General features: G+C 41.2%; 1 protein-coding gene across 1 annotated transcript in view; it reads right to left on the minus strand.

Annotated features, from left to right (window-relative positions):
• The window catches only part of GPM6B (glycoprotein M6B), a 144,309-nt gene that overhangs the window by 37,296 nt on the left and 87,441 nt on the right, over positions 1-19,572 (minus strand). The gene's annotated exons all lie outside the window — the stretch shown is intronic.

The raw sequence follows: 19,572 nt of genomic DNA on the forward strand, positions 1-19,572 counted from the left end.
GGAAGAAAAATACATAAGAGGGAAGAAAACCCAAACATGGGTATAAGGATAGCAGTGCAGCAATTTAGCATTAGAACCAGTTTCCTGGCCTCTAGCGAACATGTGTGGCAGAAAGAAAAACTTTAGCTCAAGCCCAATTCATAAAGAGATAGCTGTCCTTATTTTACAATAGTCACAATGTGCTACTAAGTATACCTAGCTGACAGTTTTGGTGGCTTCTTGGAATGGAAATCACGATAGAATGTTTTCTTCTTATGGGATGTGGTTATTTCTCTATGGAGCTTTATTCAGTAGAACCCCTGGCTTGGAGTGAAAAGGGTAGTTTCAGGAATATTTGAAACATTCAGCATAAAAGCTATTGTACCAATGATGGTTTTGATTGCTGGGTTCACAAGCCTTCTCACAGACCCAAAGACCAGTGGACCAACGTTCTCAACGTGCCTGTCCAAGCGTATACGCCTTCTCATGGTTGAGACACGTGTTTCCAAGCATCCCTAATTTCTGCACCACGTTTTAAGTATCTGGTTGACCCACTTCACTTCATTTTCCTTATGGAAAAAAATTATAGAAACTCAAATCAAATACAGGGATAAATACTGATAACCACAATGCAAAGGGTTCCCTGACCAAGAACAGAGTCGGGTAGTTGGTTGGGGTGAGCACCTATCTTAAACGCAAACATAAAGGCAAGTTGGAGATCACTGTATCCCTCAAAAAATCTCTCTGAAGTTTTCAGGGTGTCTTGCTCAACACACACACACACAAAAATGCTTAAGATCCTGAATCAAAATCCTCTAACAAGCTGATCTTTGAACACATTAGGTCTAGGTAATCCCCAAAGCCTTCTGCATTCAATACCTAAGGCTCTGCTAAACCAAAAAAGATTTTGAGAACTCGCTGAGCCTGTTTCAACATTTTCTTTTAATTTTACATCTCATTTTTCACCTTAACCATTGTCCTAGGAGACCTTGCCCACAAGCAGCCATTTCCTTAAATGATGGCCCCACTCAATTTCATTGTCTCACAGCGAGGGGACTGACAAACATGGCAGTCTAAAATTTCAGATTTTCAAAAAGAGATTCATTATGTAACTGTGCCACAGCTTTTTTATCCGCTCATCTACTGATGGGCACCTGGGCTGCTTCCAAATCTCGGCGACTGTAAACAATGCTACAGTGAACACAGGGGTGCATATACAGTACAATATACAGAGGACGCATTAGAGACTTGTACACCTGAGACCTATGTAATTTTATTGAGCAATGTCACCCCAATGAATTCAGTAAGAATGTAAAAGGGGATAAACAAAGAAGAGACAAATCAAAAACAAACAAACAAACAAACAAAACCAAAAAGAGGCCCATTTGTGATGAACTACCCCCACAGAAAAACCTGATGATGTGTCCAAACAGGATGGTCTTAAACATTTTTGCAAAGTCCACATAGGTGCATGCAGACAGAAAGATGGTAATTGTTGCTCTGTGACCGGTTTATTCTCTCTCAGCAGTTCAAATGAGAATTCAAAGCCAAACAAAATTCAATTCGGCTCAAAAGGGGACAGTTGTTATTAGCTGTATTATTGGTTTTTATTTTAAAAGTATTTAGCAAAATCATTCAATTCAATATACTTAAAAAAGAACTGCAGAATAGGATAATTTTTGGCTATGACTTAAGGATATTATTTTAAAATATTGGCAAGAGTGGGGAGGCAGAATATGGAAGACATTCCAAATTTAAGGGCAACTCTAGTTCTGTATCATAGTCATGGAAATGAAAACCATGGGACAAAATAGTCACAAATTCTCCAGTTGATACATTTATCTACTTTCATGCTGAAAAACCCATGTATTATTTTTGTATCATTTAATGTACCATGCATCATTAAATGTATCATTTTTGCCTTATTCACAGCATCATCATTGTCTTCGCACTAGGCAAATAATGTATGACAATTCTAAAAGTTACCACTGTTCTTTATAAGCAGCCTCAAAAACCTCCTGGATGTTTATGATAAACCATCTGAATCAGAAAAATAATAATAGAAAGAATGTTACTAGCAAGAAAGAAGAGTAGATATTTATAACGTTTCTCAGGTACCCATTCATTTTTGGTCAGAAAAAAAAATAGATACATAGAATGAGTGGGATGGGAAATGTCTTGCAGAACTGAAAATAATTCTTTGAGCCACATACATTAAGGCATGTGAACTGAAGGTAAGAATACTTCTAAAAGCCAAAATAGGAATAACAAATCCTCACACAAAATAGATGCATTAGATGGAACCATACAAAATTGCTGATGCTAAGAATGGTAGTTCCACATGGTTCAACTTATATACTTTCATGCTTTCTGTAGAATCCTAGCCAGTTCAGTACCCATGCACAAAATAACCTTCCAAGTACTAATATCCACAATAAACATACACATGTACAAGAATCAGTAACACACAGACTGAGGAGACCCTCATAAACCACGGTGACCCTGCCTGCTAGGCAGGAAAAGGTAGTGAAGGAAAAGGTAAGGAAGGGTAGGGAAGGGAAGGGAAGAGTAGGAAAGGGCCCAGAAGGGCAGGAAAAAACAGAGTGGATAAGAGTAGGGCAGGGTAAAGAAGGAATATGTAGAGAAGGGAAAAAGTGTTCCAGAAAAAAATGAATAAAATATGAAAAGCAACAGTGTGATGACTGTGTGTGTGTGTGCGTGCAGAGTACAAGGGGCCTAAACGGTAATGAAAATATATATAATACAAAAAAAGGTATCGTCAGAGTGTTGGGGAGATAACCCTCTGACAGAGCATCCAGAGCATAGGGTCTATGATGAGGCTGGTGGGTGGTGGGAGGGAAATGACGGGAGATGGCTGAATCAGTGGGTTGGAAACCACGTAGGCCGAACACCTTGCTAATCTGGGAGGCGGATGGAAGGCTTAAAAGCAGATCTGATCTGTGCTTTAGAAAGGTCACTCTGTTGGTAATGTCAGAGAAAGTGGGGAAGGGCCAGACTAGAGGCTGACAAGCTATTAGGAGTCTCCTGAAACAGCATAAGCAAGAGACGCGGAGGGCCTGCACTATGGCATGGAGGGAAGTGAGGACCCGGATGATATCTGATTGGATACCTACGTATAGAAGTGGAGAGGGAGAAGGATGTGAAGGGGAGTTTGGAGTTTTCAGCTTGGTTGAGCGAGGAGATGGTCATGCTATGAACCAAAATGGGGAACTAAAGAGGAGGCAGCTGTTTGGTAGAAGAGATGGATGTGTGTGGTTCCTGGTGCCTTAGGACATCCCATAGGAATTGTCCAGGAGGCATTCAGGAATGTGGCTCCAGAGGAGAGGAGCTGCCTGGAGACAAGGATCTGGGAGTCTGGTGCAGAGGAGTCCTTGGTAGTATAAGGTGTCCAGCTCTGCACAAATGCCACCTTCTCAGGGCATCCTCCTTGACTTTATTGTCTAAAAGTATAGTCCATAAATGCTCAGTCTCCTTTCCTGGGTTTGATCTTCACCCTTGCTTTAACCATAACCTAACACTGATCTATTCGCTTCTTTATTGTCTCTCTCCAGCCTCTCAAGAATATAAGCCCCTGAAGGGCAGAATTTTTTGTTCTCTGCTGTATTACCAACTCCTGGAATAGACCTTGGCACATAGTAGGTCTTCAGCAATATATTTTGAATGAGTGGTGAACAAATGACTAGGGGTAGAAACACATGACAAATACTCCCAGATTAGAATTTAAGAAACATGGACTGTGAATGTAAAGATAAAGGAAAACCTTTAAAGGGAGGGTAAAAAAGGCCTACAAAGGAAAGATCAGAAACACAGGGGAACAGTGCCAAAGTGGGATTATTGAACTGGAAAAAGTTTTCATGGAGGGCATAAAGTTAACAGTGTCAAACAGTGCCAGATACTATAGAAGGAGCAACAAGGATGAACACAAGCAGAAAGTACCGTTTACCACCAAACAGTCGGAATTTCTGTAACAGTTTTGGTTGAGTGATGGGGACAGAAGCAAGACTCCCAAGTCTTTTTCACCATCATTGCTGTCAACATCACAGGTGCCTGTGGTCTAATTGAAATGTTAATCTCATACATACAGAGGGCTCGTGCTTATGCCTGTGCATCTTGGTCCAATTTTCAACTTACCAACGTCATGTTTATCTTTCTTCTATGATCTATTCCATCAACAACCTTCCCAGGTTTGTCTTCTCTCTAACAATTCTGGCCACCAATTCTGCTTTATGTATGTGTGGTGGAGTCATCTCCCACCAGTGGGGTGTCCTAAAATTCAACTTCATTCTTATACTGTCTACCTGGAGATAACATCGGATCTTACAGGATAACAACACAGTCCCACAAGAACCCACCTTTCCCCACCCTTCAGAGGCCAGTGACAAGTCCTGGTAGTCACATGGGCTTCTGACTTATGGGCTATATATAGATCAGAAGTTCCAACAATCCCTTCCCTGAGTTTGATTAATTTGCTAGAGCAGCTCACAGAGCTCAGAGAAACATTTCACTTACTTGATTACTGGTTTGTTGTAAAGGATATTAAAGGATACGAATTAATAGGCAGATGAAGACATACATAACACAAGGTATGGGGAAAGGGATGCAGAGCTTTCATGTCCTCTCCAAGCAAGCAACTTTCCCCGAGTCTCCATGTCTTAACCAACCTGGAAGCTCCCTGAACCCTCATTCTTTGGATTTTTTTATGAAGGATGCCTTGTATAGGCATGATTTGTTAAATCACTCCCTGATGAGAGAACTCAATCTCCAGTCCCTCTCCCACCCTGGAGGTAGGGGCAAGGACCGAAAGTTCCAAACCTATAATCATACTGTGGGTGCTACTGGCACCCAGCCCCCATAGTTAGGTTCAGGAAATTCCAAAGATTTTAGGAGTACTGTGCCAGAAATTGGGATAAAGATTCTTAATATAAATCATAACATCACAGTCTCTAAGTATAGTAAATTTGCTTTATGTGTCATATGCCTGTGATGCAAATAATTTATGGAATGTTGAACATAACAAGACCAAGGTGAGAGAATCCTGTTTGTGCACTATGGGCATCATCCTGGTTGACTGATTGGTTCATTCATTCATTCATTCAACTGCTATTCATTAAACACTGATTGCATGCTGAAAGTTGAGTCACTATTCTACATTATATGATTATGATTGTTCAGTCAACTGGGAATTCATTGGGTTGCACCATCACCTGCCTACAGTTCCGTATCATAGCTACGGAACTGTAGGCACATAGCTATCAATAAAGTTTGTCAACTGTCTATTCCTTTCAAATTTCTGGAATTATATTTCAGGTTTCTTTTGGCCTCTGAATGACTCCTCAGTGGGGAGCCATCAATCACCAAGAAGGGATGTTCCCAAATTCTTTCCAACTAGCTTCATACCACATTTTTTTCTTAAAGTCCAGCCTCCCACTTGGTACCCAGGGGCAGAGCCTCCTAGCGGCCTTGCAGTTCCAGGAGACCGAGCCTCATTCATCTTTCCATTCACCCCATTTACCACTTTTGGATTTTTTTCCAGATTGTTTTTTTCCTCCTAGTGATGGATGTTCCCACCTTTTCAAATGAGTGAGCATGTCCTCCAGATTCCTTAAGTTTCTTCATCACTCTAACTGAGTAAGGAGCCAAGACTCCATTTGTGGAAGACATCAATGGAGACCACCTCCAACAAAGACAGGTGACTCAGAGGTAGTGGATTTTCTGAAACCTGCCCTTCCCACAATACTTCTGAGGCATGGGAGGCATTAACATGTCCCCACATAATTTACATACCCAGCATAACCCTTCCTCTTTGCCCATCAAAAGAAATCAATGAGCAGAGCAACAACCCCCAAACCAAAGACAACCTCACTTCCCATTCTAGTTTGAAAATCCATTACCTGTTCAAATGGATGCATTTTAAATAAATTGTGTCTTAAAAGAAATCATTAACTGACTATTATTTTCACATTACTCAAAATTAAAGATGTGCTCCAGCAGTATCTGAGCCTTTGAAGACAATAGGATTTCAAATACTGCAAGAATTCTGAAATCTTACATGTAAAGCATAAAATGTGCTCTTTAAATAAAGTAACAATAATGTTCAAATTATTAAGTCCTATATTCAAACATTTTAAATTAAGAAACTAGAAATATAGCATAGAGCCAGACATTTAGAATGTGATTGGGTCTTTTTCATAATTAGATCGTCCCAAAACATTATCAATTTGGCTAAGCTTTGTCTCCTATTATCAGAATAAAATTTATTTTATAATTTGTTGACTTGAGAGAGAGGAAGGGAAGGAGGGAGGGAGGGAGGGAGAAAGAGAGATTTGTTGTTCCACATATATATGCATTCATTGGTTAATTCTTGTATGTGCCCTGACTGGGGATTGAACTCACAACCTTGCTGGTCAGGATAATGCTCTAAACAACCAAGCTGCTCAGCCAGTGCTGAAATTTCCAATTTTACATTCAACGTGGGGTTTTAATTCCTTTTGATGCCGTACTCTTATTCTCTTTCCTGACGTTTTTTCTCAATACCTTCTTTATATTTGGTATACTTTCCTTTAAAGCAAATAACACCACATAAAGTTAAGAGCTGAAATGACAAACAAAATTGGATGATGTAATGAAAATTCTTATTAATTACAAAGTTCTGTAAGTGTAAGCCATCATCATTAGTGTTTCTCTTTGATGGTAGAGGTGGTTCCCAGGCAGGTCACTGTCATGATCCTGGGTAATATCTCTAACAATGAGCACAGAGAAAGCCTCTGTTAGCCAGTGTCTTTCTAATCTAACTAGCTGTTCATTTAACAACACACAGTGTCCCCATTAGAAACTGCAGGAGGCACCAAAATAGTGATTTTTGAGTTTGGCAAAAGAAACTCAAGGGGGTGATTAGCTTTTCTCTTCCGGTAAAGATGGCACTAAACCTCTTTATTAAAAGGAGAGCATGAGAATACGTTTGACAGAAGCAGGCTGAGGCTTTACAATCAGGGGTGTCCAACCCATGACCCACGGGCCACCTGTGGCCCAGGATGGCTATGAATATGGTGCAATACAAAATCGTAAATGTCTTTAAAACCTTTTTTTCTCATCAGTTTTTGTTATTGTTTGTGTATTTAATGAGTGGTCCAAGACAACTCTTCTTCCAGTGTGGTCCAGAGATGCCAAAAGTTTGGACGCTGAGAAGGAAACAGGTATGGCATGAAAAGCTTCAACATACCAGACTAATGAATAGGCACACAGCCCAGGTAGTACTGTGGCATGAAAGAGAGTGTGCATTTTCCTTACTGGTGTGGACTGTACCTGTCCATCTCAAAGTCAAGGTCAGCATTGCTTCTTCTCTCCCATCTCTTAAACCAGTGATGTGCAACCTCAGAACTAGTGACATCCGGGGCTGGATAATTCTTAGGCACGGGGGTTGTCTTGTGTATTAGAGGATGTTTAACAGCATCCCTGGTCTCTACTAACTGGATACCTTATTTCCCAATAAGGGTATATTTACAGCTACCAGATGTTAGAGCTTTAATATATTTTTCTGGGGGACACAATGTAACCCATAATGGGTAAGGAGGTTTAGTGAGAAAGACTACCAAATTGGAAGCCACATAGGCCATGTCTGTGCAGCTGCTCAGTCTGGGCAGTGTGGAAATGAAGACTTGAGTGTTACCAGCAGAGAGGAGCCAAGTATCATCATGGAACTGGGTGAGATGCCAATGGAGATGATACAAAGGAGAAAGACTTGTGGGTACCACCCAATTTGGGGGTTTCTAATGAAAAAACTACCCTCAAACAATGCAGGGGACATTGGAGGAGATCCAGGATAGGGCCTTGTTATGGGGAGGAGGGAATTTTTAAAGGGAGAAGGTGAACCACAGTCAAGGCAGCCAGAAGGCAAGGACTTGGCAAAGGTCACTGGAATGGAAAAGTCCAATTTTCTTACCAGCATCAGTAGAAAGATTAGAATAGAACCCAGTTCAGAGGTGAGCTACTAAAGGACTTGGAAGTGAAGAAGGAGGAGGAGGAGGAGGAGGAAGAGAAGAAGAAGAAGAAGAAGAAGAAGAAGAAGAAGAAGAAGAAGAAGCATTCAACTTTCTAAAGAACTTTGACAGTGATGAGAAGGCGAGAGAAAGATGCAGGCAGATTGAGAAGAGGGAAAGACAGTAAGGAAGAGACTCCCAAAATATTTTATGCTAAAAAGAAGGCGGCAGTTGAAAGAGAAATTGAGGAAGATACAAGTGAAGGTGGATAAATGACATATTGAGATCACAGAAGGGGTGGAGGGCCAGCTGTGGGTAGGAGGATAGAAGACTTCTGAAGTGGAAATGTGGAAAGAGGAAATGGGAGGAAAAGGAGTTGATCCAAGGTTTAAGGAAGTTCATCTTACAAGAGGTGGTAGTGACATGGAGAGTAAGAGGACAACCCATCTGGCATTGAAAAGTGTTCATTTGTTGCCTCATTTTGTCCATGTTACAGCCCTAAGAGGGAGGTATTATCAGCCCCATTTTATGGGCAACATAACAGAAGACTCAGTGATCTCGGTCTTATTTAGTAAGGGAGGCAGCTTGCCCTTAAGTCTAGATTGCTTGGGGACCTGAGTTTTCAGGGTATCAGAGAGCCAGCAAGCTCCAGGGCATTAGAGACTGAAGGTTAAGTAGGGAGATAAACAATACCCTCCTCACTCTATGTCTTACCATATTGGGGAGAAGTGGACTTCAACAGGATGGAACCACACTTGAAGCCCAAACAGAAACAAGGACCAAATGATGGGTTGTGAACTGGGTTTGGTTTAAAAAGCATACTTTCTACTTCCTGTGTATGCAAGGCCTACGTCAGGAGCCAGACAGCTGATCTATGGACAAAGTGCTTCCTAATTAATTATCACATCCCTGAAGGGAGCTCAGGTCCCTCGTTAAGAGTGCCACACCATCTGCGTACTCCCCCTGCAAGGGATCCTAGTGAACTCATCCACCAAGCATGCCTCGGCCAACATGAACAGGGCAAGTCTTCCAAAAACTGTTAGCTGTTGCAAAGGCAGCTTACTGGGATCTCCGTCATGTCCTTTTCGAACATAAATCTGGTAGAAAGAGAGTTTTAAAACTGGTTCAAATCTCTTCATGGATTGAGGAGTGTAATTTTTAGGACAACTGAAAAAATATATTAGGTATCTTTTATAATTAAAAAACAGGCTATTGATATGCTAGGATGGAAGGACTGTGATATGTATCAGCCCTCGAATTGCCAGGACCCACTGAGGTGATTTGGCTATCACTTTCTTCTCCCTCTACTCTAGACGTGACTTTCCTGAAACCACCTACTCAGACGAAGGACACTGAACACCCCAAACAAGCAGTCTCACACCAAGTGATCCTGACAAACACACTGCAGTCTGGAAAACACACTGCAGTCTGACAAACACACACCATCGATTTACAGACGAATACGACTATCCAACATTTAGTTTGATGGAATATTTGAGATTCACTAACACGTAACTTGACAGAGTATTTGCAATTGACTTTCTGACATTAGAACACCTGCTCTTGCTAGTTCAGGAAAACCTCCAGGACTTGTAGATACATAATTCAAAAGCCCTCAGATGAAAATCTTAAGAAAACCAGTGCCGTGTTGGGTCAGCTGCTGGGCAGGCCAGGGTTGCTATAAAATATGAAATGAAATATGAGCTATTTCATTTAATCCGCTGATGATGAGAATTTACATTAAAAAGGTCAAAAAAACCCCACATACTTTAAAATACATTCACATTTATCCAAATGGAATATTTTATTAAATTACCTCTTCTGTTTATTTGGTGGGATGAACATTAGGAACAGTAGACTGGAGTTATTTTAGTCCTTTACTCCACTAAAACAGTCAGTGGGCTTTGAAAATCGGAACCTTTAGGACAACTTGAAACAACCATCTCGGCCAGGTCAGATCCAAAATATTTTAGTTTGTAGAATAGGGAAACCAATGAAGAGTAAATCTTGGCGATCTCACGGAAATGTATCAATGACATTTTACATCACTAAATCACACACGATGTCTTCCTATTGGGGAATCTACAAATTCAGAGCATCTTGGAGGAGAAGGTAAAATCTGAGGAACAATGTATAGTCTCTCATCTCAGCAATGCACATGTCATGTCTGTGACTTGAGTTGTGTTCATCGTGACTAAATGGGAAAGTGGACAGTTTTGCTGGAATGTAAGTTTGTCTCTAGGCCCAAACAATGGACAGCAGGATCTGGAGAGGACTTTTAGGTGTGACTGCCTACCTGCTACAGATAATCACTGTGAAGGTGGAGAGATGCTGGGAACTGAGACAAAAGCTGTTCTAAATTTCTAAGGCAGAGAGAACAGAATTCTCTCTTATCACGGAAAAAACTCCTGGAGAGATTTTTCTTTCTTTTTAAAAAAGATTTTATTTATTTATTTTGTAGACAGAGGGGAAGGGAGGAAGAAAGAAAGGGAGTGAGATATCAATTGGTTGCCTCTCACACACCCCCAACCGGGGACCTGGCCCACAACCCAGGCAGGTATGTGCCCTGACCGGGAATCTAACTGGTGACTTTCAGTTTGCAGAACGATGCCCAACCTACTGAGCCACACCAGTTAGGGCTCTAGAACATGTTTTTCAACTGATCAGTAATGAATATGCTTAACAGGAAACTGATTTCCGTAAGCCAGCCTCAGTTCTTGAGGAAGTAACATAAAACTAACTTTGAACTCATCATACTTAAATAACAGTAAATTAGAAAAAAATGCTTTCTTGCGTGAACATTTTATGAGTCAATTTTATTCAAACCCTTCTTCTGCATCTTCAACAATGTTCATCCAACCAATCAGAATGTTTGTCGTCACTGGAGCGCCAGTTAGTGTTACCCGTTTCCCAGAGATGGTTATCTTTACTTCCTTCTGAGCTCTCTTACACCCAGCACTTCTGAAAAGTTTATGACAGAGGCTGAGATCTGCCCAGCAGACAAGTACCCACTCACAGCACTATAACTTTAGATGGGCCAGGTAGTTTCAGTTTCTCCTAAATTGTATAGTGTTCTTAATTTTTACATCAGTGGCATACTGTATTGCTAAAGTGAATGTATATACACACACACAGGGTCCCGCAGAAGTAACACCTGCTTGAGTGTGGTTGGTAGAGGAATAATATGGGTGTAATAACTTATGGTTTTAATCGGAACATTTCATGTAAAATGTCACAGTGTGCTTGGATGTGATATTGTTATGTTACAGAATTACATGCTTATGATTTTGCAATACAAATTCACAATAAAAGGGGTATTATTTGTGCTAGACCCTGTATTTTTTCTCTCTTTTAGTTGTGTAAATACAGTTGATTCCATTTTCCTCACCACTACTCCCCCCTACCCCAGCCATCTCCACCTCCCAGCCTCGCTCCTACCCTCCTTTGGCTTTGCCCACTATTAAGATAGGCCCACTACACCAGCTGAATGTCATCTTCTACACTGACCTTGCAAGCCACTTAATAAAACCTTTCACATGTTTTTGGGACTAAGATAATGTAATGTTGGCAACACACCAGTTTATTGTAAAACACTGTGTTTGTTCTGTGCTTTCAAGAGGCAAACAGGTCACTTCCACACTCAAGTGGAATCAGAATGGCCTCATGTGCTTTCCAAGTGGTTACTAAATGGGGGATGTCAATGAAGAGAGGAAGGTTTCCAATGCTGTGCCACTGGGCTTTGTGCTTGCTCTGTTCCATGGAGACAGCAATGTCACCTAGGGCCCTGAGAAGGCGGGCCACCTATGTTCATTTTCCCACCTAGGCATTTAAGATGACGTCACTGGAGTCAAGTCATCCAGAATTTCTTCACAGAAACTACAATGGGAAGAATTTCATTCAATTCTTCCCTGATTTTCTGGCCCTGCTTAAAATAAATATTACACGCACCCAGAATCCTAAAACGAGGAGGAAAATGTTAAGACTGTCTAGCTCTTCTCTCCCTTTCCAGCCTATAATCAGGAAAGACAGGACTAAAGATGCAGATTTCTTGACTCACAGCCAAATATGCTCCTTTTTCCCCCCTGGTGCATAGTTATCAAAGTCAATATTCTGTTAGGATGTGGCCCAAATGCCAAATCTGCAGTGCACACACTAGACTGCAGGTATTCTTCCTAAAATATACATCGTATCTTTGCAAAAACACATTCATGTATGTTACAAACTACCATTTAAAAGTTCAACTGTGTTGAGCCAAGAAAGTATAATGGAGAAGACAACATAAATCTTTGGATCGATGCTTGTTAACGTCAATTTGTCTTTTTAATGAAAAGCCACTGATAAGCCATGCCATTGGATTAAGTGAGCTAATGCATGCCATGTGCTGTGCACAGGAGCTAGAAACACTCAATGAAAAGTAGCCGTTATGATTAATAGGGCAGACCAGAGTGGGGTTGGAAAGGCTTTTTCACAAAGGCAATAAAGCTGCAGGATGGAGCTTGTCAACCAGCCCCAGCCAGAGCATAATGAATGGATAATGGTCACCGGTTCTACCCACTCTCCGGGCCAACCTAGGACAACCAGCAATAAATTCCCAAGCTGAGCCCCTACTCATCCTTGCCCACTGAACAGAGTGGATCGAACTGCAAGGGAGTGAGGGTGGGAGGTGCTCAAAATAGATGTGTACATTTTTTTTTATAAAAGGAGAAAGGAGATCAGTGCACATCTCCCTGCTTCGTTATTAGTAACAGATTGGAATTTCCCACCAATTGTACCACATGAGTGTGATACGTTCCACAGCTGAGAGTGGATGCTTTGGGGGAATGTGAAATGCCTCTAAGCACTTAGAATAATAAAGCATTAAAAGAATCCAAGCTGTTGTTGTTATATTGCCAAAGAGGAAATGCGATAACAGAGAAAAATCGGGAAATTCTTGATTTGGGCTAATTCTTCAATTCCCAGAGCTAAATAGGAATTTGTAGCTTTTTTTTTAAAGGTGCCCGATGAACCTATGGGTTGGCATATAAAGGATAAATTGAACACAGCATTGTGATAGAATATGAAACTCAAATGTATTTAGAAAATTCAAGCATGTTTATTTCTAATTGGCCATCCTGATAATTAGCTCTGTTACAATGTCAAGAATCTTGTTTTGAGCCATTTGCTGTGTAACCTTTTCTGCTGCTTTGTCAGTTTCATGGGTGAAAGTGGGAGGTCATTTGTCATGTTCACACCAAATAGTTGATCAGTCGATATGTTAATTATCCAGCATATTTACTCTTTTTTAGAAAGTAATTTGATTATTTTCACTAATTACTATCAAACTTGGTGGAAGATTCAAAAGAAATGAGATACGAATTTCAAGCTTGTTAACTCCATACTTGTTTTAGTATATTCAGTGGGGGGAGGACAAATGATTACACGGTTTAGTCCTCCCATGATAACTTTTATCATTCGAAATAAAAAGCAATTAGTACATTTGCTGTAATGCATCCCAGATAGGCTGCCCTAACAGTTCTCTAAAACCTCTGCCTAAAATGTTAACTGTTGAACGTTCAGCCAGAAGAACACTTCTATTCCCTTCTCTTTGCCTGCTCTTTCTCACTGATCAGAAATCTGGATCTCATCATTTCTGGATTAAAAACATATTAAGGCTCACAGTCAGAAATACACTCACCTACAAAGGAATGCCCATCAGACTGTCAGCAGATTTCTCAAAAGAGACCTTACAGGCAAGAAGGGGCTGGAAGAAAGTATTCCAAGTCATGAAATCCAAAGACCTACATCCAAGATTGCTCTATCCAGCAAAGCTTTCATTTAGAATGCAAGGACAGATAAAGTGCTTCTCAGATAAGATCAAGTTCAAGGAGTTCATCATCACCAAGCCCTTTTATATGAAATGCTAAAGGGACTTATCTAAGAAAAAGAAGATGAAAAATAGGAACAGTGAAAGGACAGCCAACTCACAGTTATTAACAACCACACCTAAAACAAAAGCAAACTAAGAGGACAGATAGATGGGGAGCGGAACCACAGAAATGGAGATCAGATGGAGGGTTAGCAACAGGGGAGTGGGAGGAGGGGAAGGGGGGAGAAGGTACAGAGAATAAGTAGCATAGACGGTAGGTAGAAAATAGGAGGGAGGGCAGGAATACTATGGGAAATACAGAATCTAAAGAACTTGTGACACATGGACATGAACGAAAGGGGAGGAAGGGTGGGGGAGGGGTGTGCAGGGTGGAGGGGAGGAATGGGACAACTGTTAAGGGGGGGAATGGGACAACTGTAATGGCATAATCAATAAAATATATTTAAAAATAAAATAAATAAATAAAAAATAAGAAATACACTCGAGGTGACAAAGGCTGATTCTTTCCTTCTTAAATACCTGTAATTTACTGCTAGCAACAGCTAAGACAAGTTATAACTACTTTAAATCTTAATAACTTAGTAGTTTACTTGACACATGTTTATCAAGTGCCAGCCATGTGGCAGGGATGGTGGCAGGCACTATGGATCTAAAAAACACAGGATTCCTAGCACGGGCTGCAAACCAAAGGGTTGCAGGTTCGATTCCCAGTCAGGGCACATGCCTGGGGCGTGGGTTTGGTCCCCTGTTGGGGCAAAGGGCAGCTGATCAATGTTTCTCTCACATCTATCTTTCTCTCCCTCTCTTTCACCCTACCTTCTGCTCTCTCTAAAAAATAAATAACTATTTAAAAAATAAAATAAAAAAGAGAGTGGAGATGACTTCTCATTCGAGGAGCTAAGGTGCTTTTAGGAGCAGAGGGACACCAACACTGACTTCCGATTCAGCAAATCTTTACCTGTCCACTCGTGTGGCAGGCACTGTCATGGCAGCGCTTACATGCTGGGCTTATGCTGCCAGTTGAAGTTAAACATACAAAAAACCCACAAAACGTGATAAGCCATTGTTTTGTGATCTCTGCAAGTTTGAGCAAGACAAGTCTTGGGCTTACAACCAGTAGCAGTTGGCACTTCAAGTCACTAAAATAGGTGGCTGATCGCTTCTTCCCTATGACCTGATCCTTGACCCACTGTGATTTCAATGAGAAACATAGATTAATGGTAGCTATTTGCAACCTGTGATTTTTAATGCTAAAGTGTGCTTACCATGTTAACCAACAGAACCCAGAACTTAATTTAAAGTAGAAATGAATCCACACAGTCTCAGTCAATACCTGCCTGCACCCAGGTTTGTGAGCTACTTGTTTGTCAAGGTGAATGAACTAGCTCTACCCCTGGTTTCTATCCCATGAACTTCTGTGGGTATAAATAAGTTTCATTTCTACAGTGCAAGATTGGTCATGTTTTAACTTTTCTAAATTTATCCAAATGAGAAACAAAGATGCAATGTTTAATTTTTCTAAAGAAAGCACATTAGAGATCATTGCAATACAGCTATCCCACATTTTTCTTTCACGCTTAAAGCATACTACAGTCCGTCCCTTGTGTCTGCAGGTTTGGTATCCCTGGGTCTTATATCCACAGATTCAACCAACTGCAGATCAAATAAATTTGGAGACAAAAATCTCAGAAAGTTCCCAAAAGCAAAGCTTGAATTTGCCACGTGCCAAGCACCATACTGAATCCATGGAATGAAGTGATATGTAGGCATATCCTGTGGTGCCCTAGACTCAGATACAGCCTGCCCTCAAAGCACTGTTCCGGGACCCTGTCCCCAACCCGGATCACCAGAAGCTCTGGTGAAATGGCAGAGCATTTGCCATCATACGAAATGGCATAGTATTTTTATATATCCTACGACTCACACCCTTGTGTTACCTTAAATCATCTCTAGGTGACTTATAATACCTAATACAACATAAATGCTATGTAAAGCATTATTATACTGTATGGTTTAGGGACCAACTTTCTGGAGTTTTTTCCTGTGAATATTTTTGATCTATGGTTGGTTGAATCCCAAAATGTGGAATCTATGGATACGGAGGGCCAAACTGTATGAATGCTATGCAAAAACTATGCTATTTCATGTAAGAGACTTGATCCTCCTCAGATCTTGCCTTCCATGAAGAGGGTCCTGGAACCGAATGTCCAAGGACACGGAGGGGCTTTTGCACCATCATCATTCATAGCTACTCAACACAAACCTGGAATTCAATTAACATTCATTTTATAGCTTCATGCGATGGCATAAAATTCAATTTCATGAACTATACAGAATACACTACAACTACACATGACAAATATACAAATTGCCTCCAATGAGTCATGTGAAATTTCAATTTGGGAGTACTTTTGCAGGTCTTAATGGCTGTTTGGTAGTGTATGCATTATTCTCCAGTTATAAAATTCACACATTTACAAAACTAACTGAGCTAAAGTGTGCCCATAAGGAATTAAATCAATGTTCTTCCCTGCATAAAAATCAGCCAGTCGGAGCAGGAAGGAAAACATGTTTTTCCTATGGTTGAATGTAGGATTCCACATCCAATATTGTCATCCCGTTGTACAGAAATCCTGGCTAAGTTTGCCACATAAAAATTCAAGCTTAGTGCATACAAATTCAGCTACACATCTAGCTATCCAAGCCATTGAAGAAGCTGAAGATTTGAGAAAAATAAACACAACCCAAATTGTATTAAATTGTGATAAAACGGGGCTTTGAAGGCACAAGTGTCTACAAAACCACTCAGTCATGGCTTTGGCATAATGAAGTCTTTGCTGCCATTTCTAAACACCGATTTCTTTTTTCTTGGCTACGCCTTGTCTAGGAGGAAGGCCCCCACCTCAACCCTGGGACCCTGCATAATTTCCCACCCTGATACATTTAATAATTTTAAGCAGACAGCCTTCCTGGGAAGGGGGCGGCCTGAGTTCCCCATAGAACATGGCTGTCTAGCACAGATGACAAGAGGAGGAGCTTGAGGGGAGGGCAGAGCAAACCCATGAGAACCCACTCAGCTCTGAGCAGCCCACAGACCCCAGGGGCTTCACGGGTGACTGGGAGTTGTCACCCTATTCATCCCCTTTCTCCCTGCACAATAGGGGAGCCCTGAGTCCGCAGAAAGCCGCCTTCTCTCTTTATCATCATTCATATCTCAGCTATGACAGGCCGAAAAAAAGACTCAGAGGGGAAATGTGCCTCAAATTAGCATATTGCTCCCCTTCACACAATGGAGGCTTTTGAGCTTCAGCTTTTTAAAAACAGGGGAGAGAGAGGAGGAGGGGATAGCAAGCTTGCTCTTAGCAACAGTGTCTGAATATAATGATTTGCCGACCTGAAAGCGGCTTGTGTGTTTCCATTTTCTTAAAACAAGCCTCCTCTCAAATGGCCTGAACACTTATTAGAAAATATTTATTGGGCTACTGTGTAATAAACGCCCCCCCCTTGTCATTAAATTGCAATTAAACTCTTTGATTAAAAAAATAATTACAAACTCTAAACTCTTTGTCCAATGCAGAGATGGAGTGGGACAGCTCCCTTTCTCCTGGACAAATTGACAAAATGAAGAAATCCAGTTATAGTAACTACTTATTGAGGGAAGTATTCAAGGGGACTCTCTTGCCATATTTATTTGTATACTTCTAATCTCCAGTAATACAGATGAAAAAAAGTCAAAAGGCAACACGCATGCTTAAATTACCAAGACTGACTATGAGGTGCAAGCCATCTCTTCATCACCTTTCCACAGAGGCTGTCCCTGTCACCCTTGTCTTTGCTAAAGGAGAGTCCTAACACTGAAAAGTGGGCTGGCAAACCAGACTAAAACGTTAGAAAGGTCATAAAAACATCAATCTAGTAAATCTGTAAGAGGTCAGCCAAAGAAATAATTTGTGTTCCATGCCACTAAATATTAATTCTCCACAAGATTGAATCTCAATCCGAGGGGGAGAAATTAAGATTTCTGTGGCTCAGGATGAATTCTTTCAGAGGGTTCTTCCCTTCAACAATAACTCAGGACCACCATGGGTACTTCATAGGATGCCCTCTTTTATGAAAGCTCCAGTGCCTTAATCTTAACCTGGGCACATTGGCGTTCAAAGCCCCCAGGGAAGACAGACCTGGGAGATTCAGAGTGTCAGAGCTCTCCTGAGGGCCCCGGTGGAGCCAGGGGCCTGCTCAGCTACACTGAGCTCTGGAAGGAGGCCCACAGAGGGAAGAAGGCAGCTGGAAATGATGTCAGGGCCATCTGCCTCCCAACCACGCTGCCACAGAGTTAGTCTCCTGCCTTTATTAGATGCCTAGACACGGCGCCCTCCACCAAGCCCAGGTCCCCTTGACAGGGACCAAAATTTGTTCTGTATGTTTGATGGAGTCTACAGTCACTGATCCTGCCTCAGCCTCTCTCTCTCTCTCTCTCTCTCTCTCTCTCTCTCTCTCTCTCTCTCCTTCCTCTTTTAACCCCAAACCTTCAGGTCTGACCTCCATCTTGTTTTCTTATCTACAGGTCACACAATAGCACCTTTTCCCCTGTTGACTCACTGGCCTGGATAGTTTATCAGTTTAGGCCTCTCTGCTCAGTTTAGGTCTTCTAGAGATTAAAGGTGAACTTGAAAAAACGATGTTCAAAATGATAGTTTAATTCTCTCCCATTTGATCTGTGGACCCAACCCAACCAAGGGAAAATACTGGCAAGCCTTTTGTAGCTATCAACAAGCTGACTCTAAAGTTCTCATAGAAAAGAACTAGAACAGCTAAAATCATTCTAAAAAGAACAAAGTCAGAGGACTCACATTGTCCAATTTCAAGATACTATAAAGCTGCATCAGTGAAGGCTGTGTAGCTGTAACAAAACACAAACATATAGGTCAATGGAAGAGAATAGAGAGCCCAGAGATAGACCCACACAAATAGACTCAACCGACTTTTGACAAAGGTAGTTTGATGGATAAATGATATTCTTTTCAACAAATGGTGTTGAAACAATTGTATGTTCACATGCAAAACATGAACTTAGACACATACCTTACCCAAAAATTAACTCAAAATGGGTCATGTGTAAAGAGTGAAACTATAAAACTACTGGTGAAAAATATAGCAAAAAATCTGCATGATCTTGAGTTTGGTGATGGGTGTTCAGATACTAAACCAAAAGCATGATCCACAAATGAAAAAAATTGCCAAGGTAGACCTTATCAAAGTAATAGCTTAAGAGAGCATCAAATATATGGCTTCAAAGTTTTGAAAGATATCTACTTAATCTAGCTAAGAAATTGAAATGAAATACCTCATTTTGGATGATGCCCCTGCCATGTCACAGTCCTCTCACATGTTGGGAACACCTGGCTGAGCATCACATCACCCACCTCTCAGGTTCAGCCCTGATGTTCTTCTTCTAGGACACCACAGTGCCCGGAGCTGCCCTGCTCTCTGAAGCCAGAGCACTCTCCTCTGCTCACCACAATGGTGTGCTAGTAGCTGAGTGTGATTTTCCCCCTGCCTAAGGCTCTGTGAGGGCAGGCACCATGTCTGAGATTTCCTAGAGCATCCTGTGCCCTCACTTGATTCCTGGTGCATAACAGTTGCACAGTAAATGTTAAGGAAAGAAACCCTCTGACCAATATTGACATGACCTTTGTCGGGCTCCTATTCTAGTCGAACACCACCTAGAAC

The sequence above is a fragment of the Sturnira hondurensis genome, unplaced genomic scaffold (genome assembly GCF_014824575.4).
Source record: "Sturnira hondurensis isolate 20B ecotype Veracruz unplaced genomic scaffold, ASM1482457v3 Scaffold0005220, whole genome shotgun sequence".
Lineage (NCBI taxonomy): Eukaryota > Metazoa > Chordata > Mammalia > Chiroptera > Phyllostomidae > Sturnira > Sturnira hondurensis.